The sequence below is a fragment of the Rattus norvegicus genome, chromosome 14 (assembly GCF_021556685.1).
Source record: "Rattus norvegicus strain SHRSP/BbbUtx chromosome 14, alternate assembly SHRSP_T2T, whole genome shotgun sequence".
Lineage (NCBI taxonomy): Eukaryota > Metazoa > Chordata > Mammalia > Rodentia > Muridae > Rattus > Rattus norvegicus.
This window is the reverse complement of record NC_141547.1, coordinates 67,351,319-67,373,676: the sequence shown is the minus strand read 5'-3', so window position 1 is coordinate 67,373,676 and position 22,358 is coordinate 67,351,319. Positions and strand designations below refer to the sequence as shown.

Sequence of the window (22,358 nt, the reverse complement as noted above, 5' to 3'; positions counted from 1 at the left end):
TGAAACACAATTGGGGCACCCCTGTCCTTGTTAGAGGAGTTAGCAACGTAGGAACTTCTTAGGGCAGACACTGTAAGCACGGAATGAAAGTTTACTATTCACTGTCAGGAATGCAATTCAGCTGTGGCAAATTTAGTTTCGTTGAAATTCTTGAAGTCTTAAAATAAATCATTTTGTCATAAAGTACCCTTAAAACCTAGAGAAAGAATCAAAACATGAACAGAAAATACACACACATACCCATCCGTACACACATGAGTGCATACATACATACACATATTAAGCAGATAAACTATTTCATTGTAAATGAAAGTGAGTTTCATTTTCTCTAAAATAACACTCAGTGAGACTGTTCAAAGAATGCAAATTCTCACGCTGCACACCTAAACTGTCATGCTCATAAAATGGGACTAAATTCCTTAGCTAATCTTATTCATGAAATAGTTATGTTTATTAAGCAGATTGAAACCTATGTATGCACACAGATGCACACACAGCCCACACAAACACAACAAACCCTTTAAAACCACTAGAAACATTGGCTGTAATAGGTAAGTAAGTCTGTTTCATTTATTCTGCTGGTTTACTAAATTGATACCAGTTCATAAATAATGAGTGCATCATAAAATACTAAAATAGCACCAGGTAATTGTCTGTGTGTGTGTGTGTGTGTGTGTGTGTGTGTGTGTGTGTGTGTGTGAGAGAGAGAGAGAGAGAGAGACAGACAGACAGACACAGAGAGAGACAGAGACAGAGAGAGACAGAGACAGAGAGATGAATCTTAGTATGAATTCAGCAAATGAAAGATAATTTGCATTTTGAGTATCTCACATATCCATTATAAATTCACATTAAATAAATTGTACACTTTGAGAAAATAATTCTCCATAGTTTTCACAGATATAGACTGTTAACATTTTCATTTTTAGTGTATAGTCACCATTATGATGAAGTTTTTGTACATGTACAGAAATTACACTTTGTACTTTACATACAATTTACATATCAAATAAAACATGAAAGCGAAATTTGCTTTGCATATATCCATCACTTTAAATGGGAAATAAAAACGATTTTATGTGCTAGTGCTGATTTTCTTGAGTTCCTATTATCAGAAATTCATTTTCAATTTTGTGGTCCTATTTTCAACAGATGGGATTGTAGCTAACATCTCTTTAAGTGTATCTGCTCAACCTTAGTCATTCATACATTTTTTTTGACTGCCAAAGAGTGTTTTCTCACACATTAAAAAGATTGACAAGAAAGTAAAATACCAGAGATTAATAGCACAAGTTGTGAATTGCCACTGCGAGGCATGCGAACACTCGGAGTCAGGTTTTCATTTCATGGTGTGAGTCAACCGATTTCACAATAGCTTTTGCTGTGGTGGTGATCTTGCGTGTCAAGCTTCAGGCATAATGGTCTCTGGTGTGTTCTCCAACACGTCACTGTTTCGGTTTCTTCCTGCCTTTGTCAGATTTTTAGCTGGGAAATTTTTATTTTGATAAAAACCTATTAATGCAAGCAGGGCATCCTGTGTCTGAATTTAAGAAACATATAAAAAGTAGTCTATAAGGATAGCCTGCCATTGCTGCTAAATATAAACCCATCGCTGACCATGTAATAACTAGTTGCTAATGTATACTGATTACCCTTATGTGAAATAGAGTTCAATAAATAAAAGCTGAATTTTTTATTCAAAGTACAATTGATTAAGAGTTATGGAAAATATTCTAATCTCTTATAATTCTCTTTTGTTCAAGAGATGTGCTAAAATATATCTTTTAGTACTGTGGACTTTTTATGTTTCCTTTATGATATTAATATATTTATCATCATTCATACTGTTTAGTTAGCTTATGTCCTCATGTATTTGGATAGTTGTATTATACACAATCCAAATCTTTGAAAATCTTCAGCATAATTTCATTAGAGATTATAGTTTGTCATGATTAAGATTCGTTTCTTCTGTTCAAGTTGGGATCATGTTTCGAGACTGGATATACAATTTTGTTTGTATATAACATGGGTTTGATGAACTGCTTTCTTTGGAAGTCTCCTTTTTCAGCATTTAGTGTCTTGTAAAATGCAGCATCCTGATTTCTTTCCTTCTCCAGTTTCTTCCTTTGACATCGATCTTGTTCATTGCCTAAGCACCTGGATTTCATATTTTATAGTTACTATAAGATATACAACATATTATATATTGTATCAGTGCACATGTTGTTATTTACAGAGCCCATGTATTGGCCAGGTTCTAGTACCCGGATACTGAGTAGGTCTTTTATCAAAACAAATATTTTGTTCTCTAAAACTTAAAAAATCCGAGTTAGCCTTGTAGGCTTTTCTTCATTGTTTCCTCTATTTAACTTTAAAACTTTTAGGTTACATATGTGTTGGGGGCCTCATCTCAGTTGGTGCATGCTGCCTGGTTGGTGATCCACTGTCTGAGAGATCTCAGGATCTTGGGTGCCCACGTTAACTGAGACTGCTGGTACTCCTACATGGTTGCCCTCCTCTTCAGCTTCCTCCAGCTTTTCCCTAATTTAACCAGAGGGTTCAGCAGCTTCTATTCTATACACATATTTGCATCTGACTGTTTAAGCTCTTGTTGGGTCTTTTGGAGGGGAGTCTTGACGGGTCCCTGTTTTTGTGAGCATCCCATAGCTTCAGTAATGGTATCAGGTCTTGGGGCCTCCCCTTGAGCTGCATACCAACTTGGGTCTGTTGCTGCACCTTTTCCTCAGGTCTTCTCCATTTCCATTCCTGCATTTCTTTCAGACAGGAAGAATTATGGGTCAGAATTGTGACTGTGGAATAGCAGCACCATCCCACACTTTCATCCCTGTCTTTCTGCTCGGGTAGGCTCAACAAGTTCCCTCTCCCTACTGTAAGGCATTTCATCCAGGGTCCACCCTTTGAGTCCTGAGAGTCTCTCACCCCCCAGGTCTCTGGTATAATCTGGAGGGTCCTCCCAACCTCCTTCCTCCTGAGGTTGCCTGTTTGCATTCTTACTGCTGGCCCTCAGGGCTTTATTCCTAACCTGCCTCCCCATGTCCTTTCCCAGATCATGTTCCCTTCTCTCCCCACCCCCATGCCCTTTCCCTCCCTGTCTGTCACTCTGTTCCTCTCCCTTTGTGGTTGCTTTCACAAAGGTGTCCTCACTTGGGCCCTTCACCTACTTTAACTTTTTGAGTTCTGTGGGCCGTATCTTGGGTATTCTGATGTACCTAACCCTCAAGAGACTTGAGGTGGGTAGGGTGGGGTCATCCTTGTGGAGATGGTGAGGATGATGTGAAGGGATGAGATGGGGAGGAGGTATGGGATGTGGAACAGTCAGTGGACCAGGAGGGGAATAAAATCTGGAGTGTAAAAATAAATAAATAAAGGAAGGAAGGAAGGAAAGAAGGAAGGAAGGAAGGAAGAAAGAAAGAAAGAAAGAAAGAAAGAAAGAAAGAAAGAAAGAAAGAAAGGAAGGAAGAAAGAAAGAGAAAGAAAAAACCTTTAGGTTATGATCTGAGCTCATAGTGTATTCATGTACTTAAAAACCAGTTTATAAAAGAAAAAATGGGCTAGGCAAGAGTTTCTTACATAAAAAACTGTTCATATAAGTTGATTAAAAAAGGCAAAACCATATAAAGGAAGTGGAGTAAATGATATTAACAGGTAAAACACCAATGAAGAAACACAGGTGGCTAATAAATTCATGGAAAGCTGCCCAAACTCACGAGCAATCAAGGAAATGCAAATAAAAGTGAGGATATCCGTTTTTCTTTTCTCATAAAATTGGAAAAAGGGAAGACTGTTGATACTACCCAGCACTACGAGAAATGCAAGGAAAACAAAGACGTTTCTAGAGAGCGAGAGATCTGGAGTGAACTTTCTTGGAACGTTCACTGCATCACCCAGTGAAGCGTGAACTAAGACCAGCCTTTTGGTTTGGTTAGCAGTTCTTCCGTTGTTTGTCCTATGGCTATGAAACACCAATATGGGAAACCATCTCCAGCGCTGCCACCACTGTATTTGGAGACAGCAAAGATTTGTAAAAGAAAAGGTCTTAACCTTTCCTAACTCTCTTCACCGAGAGTCACTTGAAGACACAATAACCAACACATATACAAGGATGTCTAAAGGCATAACAGCTCAATATGCGATTGCAAAGGAAAAAAAAACATGAAAAATTATGCATGTTCATCCCAGTGAGTTGCAACAAAATCTGGTGAATACAAATTATACAACATCATGTGACAATGAATTCAAGCCCAAGGTGGAGGTCTGTGGTCATTTATAATGTCAGGAAGAAAGGTTGCCTGCCACCAAGTTATTATGCCCACACAGGTTTCATTTTCTATGAGGCAGAATCTCATGTTTCCTGGGCTGGCTTCAAATTCACTATGTAGCTCACATTCATCTTGAGCTCTTGATCCTCCAGGCTCCATGACTAGGGCTGGAATTATAGGTGTGCATCATCATGCCTGGTTTGTATAATTCTGTGACTGAACCCAAGACATCTTTCATGCTAGGCAAACATTCCACCAACCGTGCCCCATCTGTAGTCTCCTCATCAAAGTCCATATTCATAGGCTGTTCAAAAGTTGACTAGATTTTTTTTTATATTAGATATACAGAAAAGCAGATAAAACGTCTATCTAATTGTTAACATCTGTCACTTCCGTGAGAGAGTCATTAAAGAAATATGGGCAGCCACCACTCTGTGTTCTGACCCAGAGTGAGTACAGTTATTACATGCAGCTTTGCAATGGAAAAAACAAAGCCCACAAAGATGTCAAGATAGCAAACTACCTACTTAAGCACACATTGGTATAGCTCTCACCTGCAAGCAAGCCAGGGCCGACATCCGCAGCACTGATTTGCATTATAAGATGTGTCTAGTGGATATTTTAATCTTCCTTTAATTGAAGTATATCATGAGCTCTGTATCTATACATTAATACACAGCATCCTTATCTACATATGCATATGTCATATTTTGAGGAATATTATATGCAAAATGCCTATTAACTATGAATTATTTTCGACTTACTTTGAACTTTTTAGTAGAACTAAGTTGGACAGTTTGTCACAGCGAGCGCAAAGCTGTTTCTGTTGGTTCTTCCCGTGCTTCCAAAGGGTGAGTGGCAAGAGGGCAATGCATACATCCATTCACTCTGCTCTCCCAGGGTTTACTGCTTGTTAAGTTTTGTGGGAACATCAGGGCTTCCGCAGAGGTCTTTTACTTATGAGTAGGTTTTAGATCTTCAGGTAATAAATGAACGAACCATCAATTACACAATAGGTAAGAATGCAGATCTCCTCCTGGTTTATACAGTGATACCCTGCCACAAACATACAAAAAATAGAGCCAAAAGGAGGGCATACAGAATTTTGATACCTATGAAACACATGGGTGTGTGTGTGTGTGTGTGTGTGTGTGTGTGGGTGTGTGTGTGATACACCATGTCTAGAAACTCTCTGAAGTGTTGAAAGTGTCAGAATTTGACATTTTAGACCAGTAACAGTGTTTATTGACCCCTTGAGTTCACTAGGAAACCACCCCCCCCAACACTGTCCCCACCTCCCACATATCCATCACACACCATCAATTGCGACATAGTATATTTTGATCTAGTGAGCAAAAGAGGAAAAGATGTTTCATTTCTGAGAGCAGTTTGCTAGTAATGTTATTGGAAGGGTCTTACTTTCAGGTATTTCTGAGCAAGAATTAAAGGACTGAGCCTTCAGCTAAAGTTACAGTGAGATCCTCTTGCATAACAAATTATGCAAGTGATTCTTTAAAAGAAGTGCGATGAACAGGGAAGGATGTCTGCATGTGTGAGGCCACTGTGGAGATTAGCGCTTACTGGTGCCAGAGCTACAGATTTTATTAGCCCTGCATTTGAATCGTTGCTTTCCTGACATACTGGGTGAATAGAGTTGTCTAAATGCAGTAAGTACCCACTTCTATGTCTGCAAATTGGGATACCAATAATTCACTTCTAAGTTTGTTATGGGGAATGAATACTTATCAACTGTTTCCAGCCCAGGCATGGTGCCTGTGCTGCCAGGCTGGCACTCCACTGTTACAGAACAGAATTGTTGGTAATGAGTCACTACTGTAAAGGGTAAAACTATGATTCTGGCTGCACCGATGAATTTTCTAAAAATCATCCTTTCAGTCTTGTTGCAAAATAAAAGAACAAATGGCAAAGTGATTTAGAAAATCTGCATCCCCATGTTGGGGTGTATTCTCCACAGAAGTAGAAAGATATTTAGATAAGGAATTTCTGGCAGATTTATAGCTATAAAGACGAAATGTTCTTCAAAATCCTGATGTATTTTCATTTAATGACGCACCATTTGGGGAGATGGTCCACTTTTCTGTATATACATCCTAGTTTTAAAGCTGTGAGATTGAATGACAAGCATGTCGTCCCTGCCTTGTTCTTACATCAGAAGAAGTTTTCCTTTTGTCCATTTTCTGCTTGTTTCCAAGGGCTTAAAATGAAAGCTTTGTTTCTGCAATAACGGCTTAGGGTAAGCTTACATTGTTGATCCTCTCAGTAGATGCAATGTAATCCACTTTGGTAATGTGAATTTTTAAACAATCATAGGCCTCGGCCATTAACCCTTCTCTGCTAATGATAATACTCCTTGAAAACTACAAAGGAACTGGGGCCGAGCTCCACATTAAACTTGGAGCACACTTAGCCGAATTTGCATTTCTTATTCTAGCGGCGGTGAATTGCTGGGCATATGTTGAACTTCATCAATACCCGAAGCAGAATAGGTGATTGTGAAACCAATGTTCACGTGCAAGTGTTCAAACACAAACACGCGAACTAGAAGAAAATAACGATGTGACCAATCAAAAGTTCCTCCAGTCCAAAATTCTCTTTGAATGTTGGTTGCCGGTTTTGTTTTGTTTTTTTTCCCTTTTTTCCTGATATTTTTAAATTGACCTGTTGCTTTGCTCGGTTCATTATAGTGCAAATGTCTCGAATAAAGCTGTATGTGAGTCATTTTTTTTTCCTCCTCAGGCTACTGGGATAATAGCTCACTTTGAACACAAGCAAGGGAACCTATTGAATGCTTCCTGCAGAAAGCCCTCAGGGGTTTGCATGGCAGCTTGGAGTTCCTCTTTAGGAGAGAGAAATGGTAAATTAGCCTAGCGTCGTTTTTTATTCCATGACATATTTCCAAACTGACTTTGAGAACACATTTCCACTTCATGTTTAGATTCTACTTTGGGGACTTAGCAAAAGGTTTCCTGCATTTGGTAAAGTTGCGTGCCTGGTCGACAGTTAAGATATTCTCTGGGGATTTGTAGACATTGAAAGCTTTGCTTAAACTAGAGAGCTCTTTACTGCCATTCATGCTGAAGCTGCAGTACTATATGCCTTTAGGGCTGTGCATTTAATAAACAAAAGATCTGTCACCAAGCTTGGCTCACAGTAGGGGGTAGATGTAATTATATACTTTAAAGGGAGGAAGAGTGTTGTTATTATTTTACATTTATTGAGTGCCAACATTTTGCAATGTGCTGTACCTAACATAGAATTAGACATAGTCCTTGCCCAGTGGGCTATCTATCTAAATTAGACAAAATCTAAATATTTTTCTTAAATAGCGCCTGTGTTTTCCAGTTGGTTCCATGATGTACCGCACGGGTGTAGTAGGACTGTGGTGCCGTCAGATGTGATGTAGCCCTGGACGGGGTTTCAGAGACAAGTGTGAAGATGGCGTGTTCCTGTTAAACTATACACTGCTCATGTTCTCCAAGGATTGTGCTTGAGAAAGTAGAGTCAGTGCAGAATATTGGAAATCAAATTTGGAATGTGATTGATGTATCGTTTTGAGAAAAAAGTAAATGATTATGCGATTTGACTAAGCTTGAGATTATATTTATTTGTGTTTTTAAAGTTAACTGTACTCAGTAGAATGTCACCAAGGTGAGGATATTTTCTTGACACATTCCTTAATGGACATATAAATGGATTCCTTTATTTTCTCAGAACTCAATTCAGATTTTACACTCTGAGGGGGCAGTGTTCTGCTGACTTTAGCACAGTAAGTACACACACACACACACACACACACACACACACACACACACCAAATAAAAACAAAATAATAACAATAATAGCAATAATAAAAATTAAATACCCCAAAGCCATAAAAACTTCCCGTGAATATTTTTGAAGAGCTCAGGCTGGAGACATCTTTCTTTCCTAATGAAGATGTTTCTTGTCTCTCAGCAAGACTCAGACAGAAGGACACACTGGATCCTGGGGGGCTGTGAGAGAACTTAGAGCTGTCTAGATCCCCACCAGTGATCAAAGGACATTTTCACACTGCAGGCTTGGTTTCTAAGGATGCAGTCACTAGGCACTCTAGTTGGTGTATTGGTCTGTTACAGAGACACACACACACAATCCCCCTCCACTCTGTTATAAGTGGGGTGCTGTTAGGGGGAAATGTATGGATACAGATAGAAAATGTATCAGTTAGACTACGGATGCATGTTCCCTGTATGGGGCTATTTTCTATGTTCTGTTCTCTGAGATATTCAGGGCTCTGCTGTGCTCCTTAGGCTCCATTGTGTGATCTCCCACAGTGCGCATCTGTAGCCACTCATCTTGTAGTGCAAGACTGTAGCCACTCATTCAGTAAGCAGTCAGGAGGATCCTAGATGTCACAGTATAGTGTCCAGGACTTAAGTTAGAATGTTTACAACCATTTATCATCTGCTATCTAGTCTACTTACTTTATTTCTTTGAGTTAAAGCTCCTTAGATGTAAAATAAAAATCTGTAGATGCCATTGTTAGAATTTGTGTGTGCATTTATCTGATTGATTTAAAGTACTCTCAAGCTCCTTAGATATAAAATAAAAAACTATCTGTAGACTCAGCTGTTAGAATTTCCAAAACCATTTATCTGATCTATTTCAAGTATTCTGGGTATCACTTTACAATGAATATTCTTCCTGTTATTATAAATGATTGTTTTATAATGATATAGCCAAGCGTGGATAATAGAAGTTCCCTTGAATATATAGTTTCATTCTGATTTATAATATGAAGTACTGATATTGCAAATCAATTTGATAAGTAGTTATCTTTATGATTTGTCAGTATTATAACACAAAATGTTTACAAAAGAAATATTAAACCCCATTTTTTTTCTGTTTTGCTATTCCAAATAGGGCCTCAGAGCTGGAGACTCACAAGTTGGACAAGTTCTAAGCTACTTTCTCAACCCAGGATCGACTAATTTTTACAAAGTTATTTTATTTACTTACATCCCAAATGTTGCCCCCCTCCCAGTCCCAGTTATTCACCCATCCTCCCTCCCCTTCCTCTCTAAGAGGGTGCCCACCCCTGGGGCATCTCCCTTTAATGGCACATCGAGTCCCTACAGTGTTAGGTGCATCCTCTCCCACTGGAGCCAGACAAGGCAGTCCCCTGCTGCATAGAGAGAGGGGTCTCAGATGAGCCTATGCATGCTGCCTGGTTGGTGGTTCAGCCTCTGGGAGCTTCCAGGGTTCCGGGTTAGTTGACACTGATGGTCGTCCTACGGGATTGCCAATACCGTCAGCACCTTCAGCAGCCCTTCCCCTAATTCTTTCATAGGGATTCCAAAATTCAGTCCAAAGGTTGGCTAGACGTATCTGATCTGTCTTCATCAGCAGCTGGTAGAGCCTCTCAGAGGACAGCCATGCTAAGCTCCTGTCTGCAAGCACAACATAGCATCAGTAATAGTGTCAGGGTTTGCTGCCTATCCATGGGATGGATCCTAAGTTGGGCCGGTCCCTAGATAGCCTCTCCTTTGCTCTCTGATGCATTTTTGTCCCTGCATATGTCTATTCATTCTTCTGCCTTCTGAGCTTCTCTGCTGTCTCACCTCTCCCCCGCCACATACCTGATTCTGGTATTTAATTCTTAACTCTTAGTCTACCTGTATTTCTCGTCCCCTTTTGTCTCACATTCCTCCAAATACAACCAACCTCCAATCCTTGTCAATTTTAAGCCTCAATTTATCTTCTCTAAAATGGTCTCACTCCCTACTTTGGAGAACATCTGACCTAATTTCATAAAATGTTTCTCCTGTTTTCTTCAATATATTATTAATCTAACCCTGCCCTTCAGGTCCTGTGTCAGAGCATAGACTGTAGACCATTCAACATCTTTCTTGTTGTGTTGTCTGTTACTTTTTCCAATCTTGTGCATGCCTAGAATTTCTAGTTTCTATTTATACTCTTCATCTTTTTGCTCGGTGTTCTCTTGATCCCCATCTCTTCTGTTTGCTCACTGAAAAGCGTTAAAACTTACATACATGATGTAAAATTCTACATCCCCCATGTCAAGAGGCATCTTGTGCATCAGGTCTTTTTAGCTCCTAGGCTGAGCTTGACAAGTCCACCCCCCTTACAGGGGCAGGGGTGAGGGGCAGCACCACTCAGTCATCTAAAAACCAGTAAATTCTCTAGGATTTCTCGTTGCTGTTAATGATCTTCTCTTCACCCAGGAGACCCCGACACCAAGCGGTGAGACGCTCGGAAGTCACTTGCTGATGCAACAGCTTTCTTGCCACCCCCTCTTTTATCTGTCACTTCCCTCCGTGTCTCTACGTTTGTACCTCATCTCCCCATCCTGACGCTACAAAAGCACTTAAAATACCACATCATTTCTAGTTTCGAACAATTAAAAATGAAAAAAAAAACATAATCAAATTGGAGCCATGGATCCCAGTGACTAGATTCTGTTCCCATAAGCATGAGAACTAAACATGAGCCGATTATTCCCTGACTTTTAAGACCACATAGGTTATGGTATTCTGTCTGAGAAGACCTTAGACGTGCTCAGTGCTTCTATTCACTGTACAGGAAGCAAGAGAGACAATTCAAAGTGGCTTTCATTTGGTTCACATATGTTGCTACCTTATTTCAGATGCTACTACCTCATATTGGGGGGTTCATACATATATATGTATATGCATGTATGTACATATATATGTAAGTATACATCAGCCCCTGTGGTATGCTTGTACTTTTCAAATATACATACACACCTGTATGTGTATATAAGCATATATATATATATATATATATACATACATACAAATATGTATATTTATCTAATATATAAATGTGTATATTTTTGTGTGCATGTATACTTTCTCCTCTTCAAATTATCTTCCAGATCAGTCTTTTGAGAGCTAATTTAATCTTTAATCTCTTGCTTCAATTTTTATTAAGCTTAATGCTTTTGAAAGTATGGCGACCTTAAAGCTTGGCTCCTTGTTTGGCAGCATGGGTATTGTCAGAGATTTTTAAATGTGTGCTCTTCAGGCGCCATCTGATACCTGTAAGTAAGACTCCAGGAATAGGCCCCGCAATGCAGATTGTGTAAGCACTAACAGGAACCGAGAACCGATGCTTTACAGCGGCAATACCAGTGGGCATTAACTGGGCTAATCACAATTTCCTACTTTACTGTATTCTCAAACTCCTTTGTGGTAAATTAGCCCTTTGTAAATACAGGGTCTCCTCCCTACTATATTATCCCATTTCTCATTCCCATTTTTTAAACTCAGTTATTTCTACATCACCTAGATTAGAATCTCCTTTCCCTGAACACATGTGAAATGAAATCATATAGTTTTATATAAGAGAAATTGTTGCTGTAAAAGTTGTTATGTACTATTCTCTTTTTCTACTATATGTTCTTTCTTATGGCCCAAATAAGTGCTACAAAAAGAGAGTTAATGCTTATGTCCTGTTCAATCTCTCCACAGTATGCAGCACAGAACATCTTTATAGTTTTTGATGACATATTTAAAAAGACTAAGGGTACTAACCAGTCTGTTCTCTTTATTACTCCTTTTCAACATAGCTTCTGTCTTTAACCAGCAGGTCTCAGGGCACTATGTTTGGAAAGGGGTCGTGTACACTTATGTATTGCTTCACTGAGTACTGTTTCAAAGATGCTTCGCTTTGCAATGTACTTTATGAAAGTAAAACATGACAGAGTCTCATAAAGCCTTTGTGATGTGAGTGCTCTTACTATCTCTGTTTTGGAGATGAGCTGTGCCAAAAGTGTCCTGTTTAGAAGTGGTGCTCTTCCTGTGAGCCTGGGAAAACCATGGAGATTAAAGTGGGAATCTTGTAATTATGCATGGATATCAAAATGCATCTTCTCCTTTAAGAAGCTCAAGGGAAGGAAGACCAAAGTGTGGATGCTCCAGTCCTTCTTAGAAGGGGGAATAACATACTCACAGGAAGAAATATGGAGACAAAGTATGTAGCAGAGACTGAAGGAAAGGCCATCCAGAGACTGCCCCACCTGGGGATCCATCCCATATACAGTCACCAAATCTACATGATATTGCAAATGCACGATAGTGCATGCTGAGAGGAACCTGATATAGCTGTCTCCTGAGAGGCTCTGCCAGAGCATGACAAATACAGAAGTGAATGTCAACTATTGGACTGAGCACAGGGTCTCCAATGGAGGAGTTAGAGAAAGGACTGAAGGAGCTGAAGGGGTTTGTAACCTCGTAGGAAGATCACCAATATCAACCAACCAGACATCCCCCCCCCCGACCCCCAGAGCTCCCAGGGAATAAATCGTCAAGCAAAGAGTACACATGGAGAGATTCATGTCTCCAGCAGCATGTGTAGCACAGGATGGCCTTGTGGGCATCAATGAGAGGAGAGGCCCTTGGTCCTGTCAAGGCTGGATATCTCAGTGTAGGGAAATATCAGGGCAGGGAGATGGGAGGGAGTGGGTGGGGCAGTGGAGAAGCACCCTCACAGAAGCAGGGGGAAGATAAGCAGGTTTCTAGAGGGGAAACCAGGAAAGGGATAGCATTTAAAATGTAAATAAAAGTCCAATAGAAGATAAACTTTTAAAAAATAAAATAAAAAAGAAATGCAAATAAAGAAAAAATCAAATAAAAGAAAAGGTAAAAGAAAAAAAGAAAGGTTGTGTCTCAGGAAGCCAATCTACCCGAATTCAATGGGGTTTTGCTTTTATTACATTGTATTTCCTGTGTGAGTGTGCACTAACGGCAGTCCATATATGGAGGTCAGAAGGCAACTGTGAGAGTGTGTACTCGTCCTCTACTGTGTAGATTTCAGTGGTCAAAACCAGGTTACCAAGCTTGCGGGCAGGTGCCTGTACCCAATGAGCCATCTACCTCACCAGCCCTTCAATTAGTGTTTGAAGAACGATAGCAATAAACAAGATGGAACACACACACACACACACACACACACACACGCACGCACGCACGCACGCACGCACGCACGCACGCACGCACGCACGCACGCACAAAGAGATATTGCAATCAGAAATGTCCTCTAACCGTGCATCTCCAAAGATGTACTGATAAGTTATTTCTCCACCAGTAAAATTAAGCCAGTTCAAGACAGAATAAAATACATTTGAATGCAGGTTTATTAGGAATCTGCTCTCTGGTGCCCCAAGAAAGGATGCCTGGGGATTTGCCATGGGAAGGGAGAGAGAGGCGAGGCAGAAGAGAAGAAAGCACGAGCTCAGAAAGAAGGAAAAAGTGGGGTGGGGGAGATGAAAAGTCCGCATTGTATAGGGAAGCACCTCTTGGGGGAAGGGTAGTCCAGCCCCTGGACCGGAAAGTTAAGGGTATTAATATTAATGCAAATATACCTTAGTATCAATCTTTGCGTTGTTTTCTCCTGGGATTCAGGATCCAAGTTAGAACAGACCTGATACGAGAGTTCAGCAAAATGAATCCTGCTCTTAATGGGATGTAGAAGCAGGAATATGTCACATTGCTCTGTTAGCTTCAGATGTCATCTGCTGGGGAAGAGTCTAAGCTCATCATTTGAGAAATAGGACATTTTTTGGCTGAGTTAGGCTGGGTGCCACTTGAAGAACTGTGATATGACCATCTGCTGTGGACGCTTCCTCTTTAATTCTTCCCGCATGCCTTGTACTGTATAGTTCTTACAATGATATGATCAATTTGTTCCTATTGAGTCATTGAATGTTTTTCCCAAATATTTGTGACTCTGAAATGTATGATATGATCCCGAAGGCATAGTGGAGAACCTCTGATTAATGTCAGCTCAAACGTGTCTAGGAAAAGGCATTAAACACTCATAGAGGTGAAATCCTAATGAGATTGGTAACGGTTGCAGAGACAGGAGACACCGATGAAAACCGTAAGGGGAGAGAACTGGAACTTTTATTCCAAGGTTACTTCTTCATTACAGCCCAAAGAGAGCAGACTGGCCATCCTATCACAAAACACTTAGGGTCCCTGGAGTAGAATTTCCAGGGTCTCTATCTTGGCCGGATGTTTCCAGCCTCGGCTGCTTCCCTGTAGCCTGAGTATTATGTCTGTGTTGATGAGCTGGAACTGAGTGTGAGTCTGTTATTTTTCACTTAGGTTCAATCCCTTGATGCCTTGTATGGGCTCTTAAAATAGGAGAAGTGATTATGGGCTCTTCATTTTAAAGGTCCTTAAAAATCCCAGAACCATGCAACTAAAGGGCAAAAGTTGCAGGGCCTAATGCTTTCTGCAAATGGAATGGAACCAGCAGTATAAAAGCCAAAGGGATTTCCACCAGGCAGTCTTCGCATCTCTGTCAACTTCTCTTCCTCCTATTTGCTTCTCTTTCCCCACCCTCTAATGGATGGAAACTACTGGCCTTTAGGCACAGAAGAGAGGGAAAATGAGGCCAAGAAGTGCTTTAGGGTCAGACACTCAACAGACTAAGGCCTTTTAGGTGAATCCTGGCTCTTAAAGGTTCCGCTACTCCCAGCATGCCTTTGGGGACATCCCTCATCCAAAGTGCAGATGCTCAGTTTTTAACTTTTCTCTCTTCTAAGCTCCTTCCCTTCATTTTCTCACCTTTTGGCTCCCCTTTTTCACTACTGTCTCCCTACCCTGATCTTACCAATGAGGATGTTGAAAACAGAGAAGGTAGTAAAATATGACTTTCACACTGCTATCCAATTTATCTTACTTTCTAAGGGATCAGCCTAACCTAAAGAAGTGTCTCTCACTGATGCTCTAAGAAACAGGTAACTTTTAGGAAGGCTGATCTTTGATGAGATCGTCTATAACTGGTGAAGCCAGGAAGCACAAACTTACTACGGGAAACTGGAGAAGGTGGGATAGAGTGCCAAAAGCCACAGAGACAGGACAGAAAGGGAGAAGAGAAGGGGATGGAGAAGGAAGCTAGAAAGAAAAAATAAAGAGAAGAAGAAAAGTGCAGTATTTGTGCCTCAGTAAATGTCGTCAAGGTACCATGAACCCATTCATTCTTTCCCATTTGTACTTGAGACCACACCACAAAGGTGGGGCAAAGTGACAAGGCAGGTTTGAAGCTGTTGGTCTCCCCATTAAGATGTTTATCACTGAGTTTACCAAAGGTTTCCTTTTAGAAACCAGCCCCAACTGAAATTTGAATTTTGGAATTTTACTTTGAAGGATTCATTCCTTCTTGTTCTATTATCAACTCTTTAAATGTCTACAAACATGCCTTTGGGTTACAAGCTTGAACTCATGACCATACTCTTCCCTTCCTATAGTTTTTCTTGTCAACTTTTGCTTCCTGAAAAAAATAAGGAAAGAGATGACCACAAACTGTCTTAACTCACCTTGCTTCGGTGTCTAGAAATCAGTGTTCCATTTGAGCTCACGTGTTCCTGGTTTATGCTGGTTTACTCTCACTTACTACTAAATGCTCTTTTCCCAGTTTCCCCGTATCCGTGCCCTTTAGAAATCTGTTTAGCAAGTGGTTGCAGAATAAATAGCATTAAAAATAAACTGCTTATTCTGACATTTATCGTTGTAAGGCTATTTCCATTTTAGGGCGGATTCAATTTACGAGAAAAGTTATTAGCGGCATGTCTAAAATATGCTTAGATAGTTTTGACTGTCACACAGCCTTCTGACTGGCATTTCTTGTTTGGTTGTTTTTCTTTCTAATTAGATCATTTCTCTGTCTGCCTAAATATGTCTGACTTAAGCTAAGTTTATTAAGTTGATCTCTTGATGCCCCCTAAATCCTGTCTCAAGTCCTAATATTTGACACATTGTGCTCAATCTATAATGGATGTTCTTGCTCCAGACAGCAGACTGTCTGCCCTACTACTCTAATTTGGAATTTTATCCTCTATTCTTTAGGATTCCATCACATGTAGTTTTGGTTTTGTTTGTTCCTTTATTTGTTTTGCTCTGCCCTCAACCATTCTTACTCATTCTTGTGTTTCAAAACCTAACTGAAGTCTAAGCCCCATTGTGGTACATAGTGAACTCTAAGTGAGTCTTACCATAAGTCCTCTTGGAGTTCTGAACTCAGTTTTTAATGTAATTAATTTCCCCTTATTTGTGTGCCATGTCAAATGTATTCTGAAGGAAGATTTCTTTTTTTTTCCTTTAAGTATTGAAAAGAGATCCGGTTCTTTCTTTAATTGGAAGTTTCGACAATGATTTCCGAAATGGTGTTTATTTTACCTTTTATTATTCTCCCTAGTTTATAGAATTCCATGTTGTGTGCAGTGAAGGAATTCTTGTTAAACAATATTGGGCTCTAAGTTCTGGACCCAATGTCTACAGCATAGAACATCGGTTATGTTTGCCTAAGCAGGCGTTTTATTAAGAGATAACACAGCAGTTGTTCCAGTACCATGCTAACTTCATTTTAAAAATAAGTGAAACCTGACTTGGGAGAGGGCTGGATATCACAGCATCCCAAACAACAGGTTTCTCAGCGAGTCTCTTTGTCTCTCCCACCATTATTCATATTCATTCCAGATCGATTGAGGCATATGGCTTTAATTATCAAGTAGAGGCTGAGAGCATGCAGTGCTCCAGCCTTCCCCAACTTCTCTAATGAAGCTCACTGCTAGCAGCAACGTGTGCCAGATTATTGTACTGCATTATGACATTAAACATGGACCAGCAGAGGGCTGGCTAATTGGGAAGGATGTCTTTCTCTTGCTAACTGCTTGTTTATTTTCTAGGAAGCTAATTTGCTTTGGTTAGAAAATGAAACCTCATAATCCACTATAAATGAGTTTGGTCATATAATATTCATAGCTAGGCTGGGGAAATCCTATAAATAAATAAACAAAAATACTAAGAGAAATTATTTACACAAGATGACTAAATGAGGCTTTGTTGCTCTTCTTTCCTGCCTGTGAGACTCGAATTAACATCGACTGTGTGTTTTCCTTGCTTCTTTTTAATGAATCAGTAAACAGTATTTGTAATTCCCAGGTTAATTATTCACAGACAAGCACTTGCTTAAAAGCTTTAATATTAAAATTGGTTTCTTTCACCTCACTGGAAAATAAGTAGAACTGTTTTGTAATGTTTAAAGGATGAAATTTAAAATGATAAATAATTTAAAAATAATACATGCCAAGATTTGCACTTGTTATTTACCAAAATCTTTGCTTCAGGATTCAATTTTAGATATGTTTATATGTGTGGGTTTGTACACGTGTGAATGCAGGTGCCCTCCAAGTCCAGAAGAGTATGAGATCCTCTAGGGCTGCAGTTACAGATAGTTGTGGATAATGATCACTGAACTTGAGAGACTAGTAGAGTCTCTTAGCCTCTGAGCCATCGATGTCTCGAGGTCCATGTATCAAAACTGTACAGATACAACCCGAAACCATATTGCTTTAACCACTTCCTACCACACTATTTCTGTTACCCAACTCATTCACATTTTGGTACTCTGATTTACTCCCAAACCCTTTGATGTTGCTTAAATCTATGTTGAAGCTTTTCAATGACTGAAAGCTGTTTCTAAATTCGGACCTTTTAGTTTTGATCTTATTACTACACATTATCTTTCTCAATTTCTCAATAATTTTGTAGAGCATGGCACTTTTGAAATTTGCCAAAACTTCTTAGATTTCAGTGGCCATCCAAGAGGGTTTCTTGTAACTCTTTCTCAACTATGTTAGGGGTTTCCAGACAAGAGAGGAAATGGTAAAGTGAGAATTTCCACTTGAGCTTCTTGAATAATTATAATGGAAATACGAATTCATCCTGGGTACAATTGTTGACTCTAACGAGAAAGTGACTTCTTCTGTAGGTAAGAAATTTTCAAGGTAGCTAAAGTAATAGGATAAATGCAACCTGTAAATAGTTTTTTTAATGCTTTGGTTTGAATTCAGAGCCATGAACTTATAGATGACTGCTCCTTAGTATAAACATTCTAAATATTTTCACATTAAAAAGTGGCGAATGTAAGATTTTATGTAAGATTTTAACACTAAGTGGAAAGGTTTTAAACAATAGAAAATACTGAAGTCCAAATAAGTTGTAAGCTTCAAAATTGTTAGTGAAAATGCCATAGCACGTGTTATGGCCTATCTAGACTTTATTTGTATCCAGTACTAACTGCTAAGTCTTCTTATGGTCAAATGTAGGTTTCAAGAAATATTTGAAAATACATTGTTAATTTATAGAGCTTTAAAAAAAATCCCAGAATTTGTTTTTAGATTTCTTATATAGTCACTCTATTAGATGGAGTAGACTCAAGAGCAGAGTACATAAGGGCTCTACAAATAAATATTCACAATTCATCTAAAAAGAGTGTGAAAAAGCATGGTGGTGGCCAAGGGTGACACTTCTAAATTGGAAAAAAATATTTCAACAGAGCCTTCAACTGAAAATCAGAGGCACCAGAAGGGAAAGAGAGAGAGGGGGACAGAGAGACAGAGAGGGAGAGGGGGAGAGAGAGAGAGAAGGGGAAAGGGAGGGAGAAAGAGAGAGAGAGAAAGAGAGGGAGAGAGAGAAAGAGAATGGATGGTGTGTGTGTATGTGTGTGTGTGTGTGTGCATGTGTGTGCCTCTGCAGGGAGGAAGAGAAAACAGAAAAAAGATTGCTGTACGGTTGGATTGACTGATTCATGGTTATGTCATTAAAGCTCTGGAAGAAGATGAGAGTAAGTCATGTTGAATTCCTGATTATCTCCAGGGACCTGGAGACAAAAGGGAGCTTAGTCATTAGGCAAGTAGTGAAGGTTGGAAATCTTCAACCATGCATTTCTTCATTCAGAAAATATTATGGGGTGTTAACTGTACATCTGGTTTAATAGGCCGTATTAGCAAAGGGCGTATAAGGACGGCAAAAAACAACCAAACCTTTTTTTAGTTTATAATCCAAACAAGGTGACACATTTGTAAAAAAAAAAAAAATTAGATTTCTACTAAACTATTTACAAATTAAGAATTTAATTAAAACATGCGAAAGTCATTCTAGAATAATTACAACTTTCTTTAATTGTAAATAACAGAATCACACTGCATTTTTAGTTTAGATACTTTCTTTCAAGGTGACATTCTTGAAGTGCGTTTATTGAATAAGAGAAACAGCAGCTTGCACTGTCCAGAACACATCACAGCAGAGGCTGTTTCTGTTGAAGGTTGGTGGGTAGTGCTGGAAATAACTGCTAGCATGCGAGTAAAACTGTGGGAGACGAGTCTTTGTCACTGTGCCAACCAAGCCTGGTATAACTGCAGGGCAGAGCTAAGGGCTGAGGAGATGGCTCAGATAAGCACAGGACAATGATTGATATTTGCATGTGCACTGAAGATAATCTGACAGGGACTAATAGTTTGCCTCTGATTAATATCAGTTCCTAATTGCGTTAGTGGATGGTCTTGTTTTTCCCAAATCTTCACTATCCTGGTAAACAGAGGCAGCCTTCCTCAGAGGCTTTGCTTGCTCCTGTCTTGGTTTTATCAGTTTGTTTGTTGGTTGGCTGGTTTGTTTGATCAGGGCTTTCTTTTCTTTTTCTAAGCTATCCTAAATTTGACAATCTTCCTTTTTTAATTTCCCTTTTTCTTTTATTTTATTTTCTCCTAGAGTCTTGTGTCCCCTCATTTAATGAAAACATTGCTTTCTAAGCTTTCTCGTTTATCACTTTAAAGCACTTAGGAAGTGCACAATGTTTGCACACACTATAATTACATTTTTTTAGTAGAAGCGTATTAGTCTTTATTAGCATTAAATATAATTTCTCATACTTTATGGATTTTTTTCAACTGAACAAGCATATTTTCATTTCTCAAAATGATGAGAAAACATCATACTAAACAATAGCTTTACTAAAATGTGAACTATTTACAAGTTGCCAAATCATTGTCCTATAAAGTGACAATTTTCTGATCATGACATCCAACATTGCAAAAGGAGGAAGGCTACTTTTTTTGTTTGTCTGATTTTTATTTTGTGTTGCCTTTGAAGGAAAGGATCTCACCACAGCTCTGACTGTTATAAAATGGACTATGTAGAATAGGCTGGCCTCAAACTGACAGAGACCTGTCTGCCTCAGCCTTTCAAGTGCTAGGTTTAAAAGCCCATCTAACAACAAGTCTTAATACATATGGAGATCAAATGTTAGGGCTGAGATTAATTCCATTGTCTGTATTAGAATCTAGTCTCCAATTGCAGCTGTCTTTAAAGTAACAAAATTGAAATTTAGCACAAAGACAAATACAAAAATATAACCAATTTTTCATAGACCATTACACTCCTGTGGACTGAAATTTATCCCTGTCTTTAGGATTGATAGATAAAAGGGTGTTACATAGTAGCTGTGTACTTCCTCAATGGTAAGATTAGAAGCATTGATTAGAAGCAATGTTTCCTTTGTTTTTACCTAGATATTTCATGGCACTTTTATGGACATATGCTTTGAAGTAGGGTCTCAAAATCCTGCTCGTTTGGACTTGGGCTCCTGTATCATAATTGTTAGAGAGATTCTTAAGAAAGGAAGTAAAGAAAGAAATACGATTATTCAATATCTAGCTTTCTGCAACCACCCATTTTCTCCAATTATTCTTAGGTAAAGCACCAGACAAATAAAAATCAAGGAGTCATCATGCAGTCACCAAAGTTTAGGAGAGAATTATAGGGCAGCTCAGTTATACTAGAGGAGGACAGTCAAATTCATCAACTTCCATTCTTCGAAAGCGCAGTTAACTTGAAATTTTATACCTAATTAACTTACAGATGAGGGAAAATATTTGTTTTAAAATTGCTTCTTTATAGTAACATTAGTGTGATTATTAATGTAGAATTAATTATATAGTAATATTTTGAAAGACTGGATATTAATATTTTGAAAGACTGGATATGCAGTATTATGTGTTTAATAGTTATAGATCTAATCTTTAAATCTATGTTTCTAGTTCTAGCTATACTCAGACTCTGAAATAAATTGCAAGGTATTTCCCCCTTCAGGGCTGGCATTGGAAACTCAGATTAGTTAATTGACCAAGAAGCTGGATAATTCCGGCCTCCATAGTTCTTGGTTATTATTTCCCTGATTTTCTGCATCCCTTCCTTCTTCCTGAAGTATAGTGAACTTGTAGCTTTTTTTAATCCCTTGGTTGGTCCATCTTGCTCTTCATGTCAGAGCTGTCCTGTCAATTTAACATTTCTACAGTTGATAATCTACTGTGGGGTTTGTCAGACCATTTCTTGAGTCCTTGCTTACATTAATAACTTTGAGATACAATGGTGCATTGTGATTGTAATTTTATCATTTTAGTCTCAGTATTGGCTGATCCTTCTATTAAGTGTCCAGGATCAGTGATAATTGGCATTGTTATAGGTAGAACATAGGCTACTCTGTTGGATAATTTTATGTCAGTTTGACTCAAGCTCAAGTCATCTGAGAGAAGGGAATCTTGATTGAGGAAATAAAAAAAAAACTTGGGTTTTAGGCAACTCTATAGGGTATTGTATTCTTCAGTGATTGACTAAGGAGGGACCAGCCCATTAAGGATGGTGTCATCCCTGGGCTGGTGGTTCTGGGTTTTATTAGAAAGCTGGCTGAGCAAGCCATGAAGAGTCAGCCACTGAACAGCACTCCTCCTTAGCCTCTGCATCAGCTCCTGCAGGCCTCCAGGTTCCTGCATTGTTTGAGTGGGTGTCCTGACATCCTTCGATGATGCACTGTGACACGGAAGTGAACGCTGAGTAAACCCTTTCCTCCCAAATAGCTTTGGTCACCATGTTTCATCATAGCAATGGTAACCATAACTGAGACACCTACCTTCCTGCCATGAGATACAAGAATCAGAGTAAAATGAACAAAACAAACTGCAATGTCAGCGTATAAGTGACACCAAGAAAATTAGAAAAGAGTAGAGAAAAGGTCATCGTTAGATGCTAATTTGGATAGGACAGTCAGGCAAAGATAGCTCAAAAGAGTGGCATTTGTGGAGACAGAGTGAGCATGGGAAAATAATGTCCCAAGAAAGGTCTTGGTAAAGTGCAAAGGCTTTGAGTGTAGGACATGATTCTTGATTGATTTCTTTGCTTAAGACCTTAGTGA

The 22,358-nt window shown here is 39.1% G+C and overlaps 1 protein-coding gene across 12 annotated transcripts in view; it reads left to right on the top strand.

Moving 5' to 3' along the window:
- Slit2 (slit guidance ligand 2) overlaps positions 1–22,358 on the top strand; it is a 337,724-nt gene that overhangs the window by 58,767 nt on the left and 256,599 nt on the right.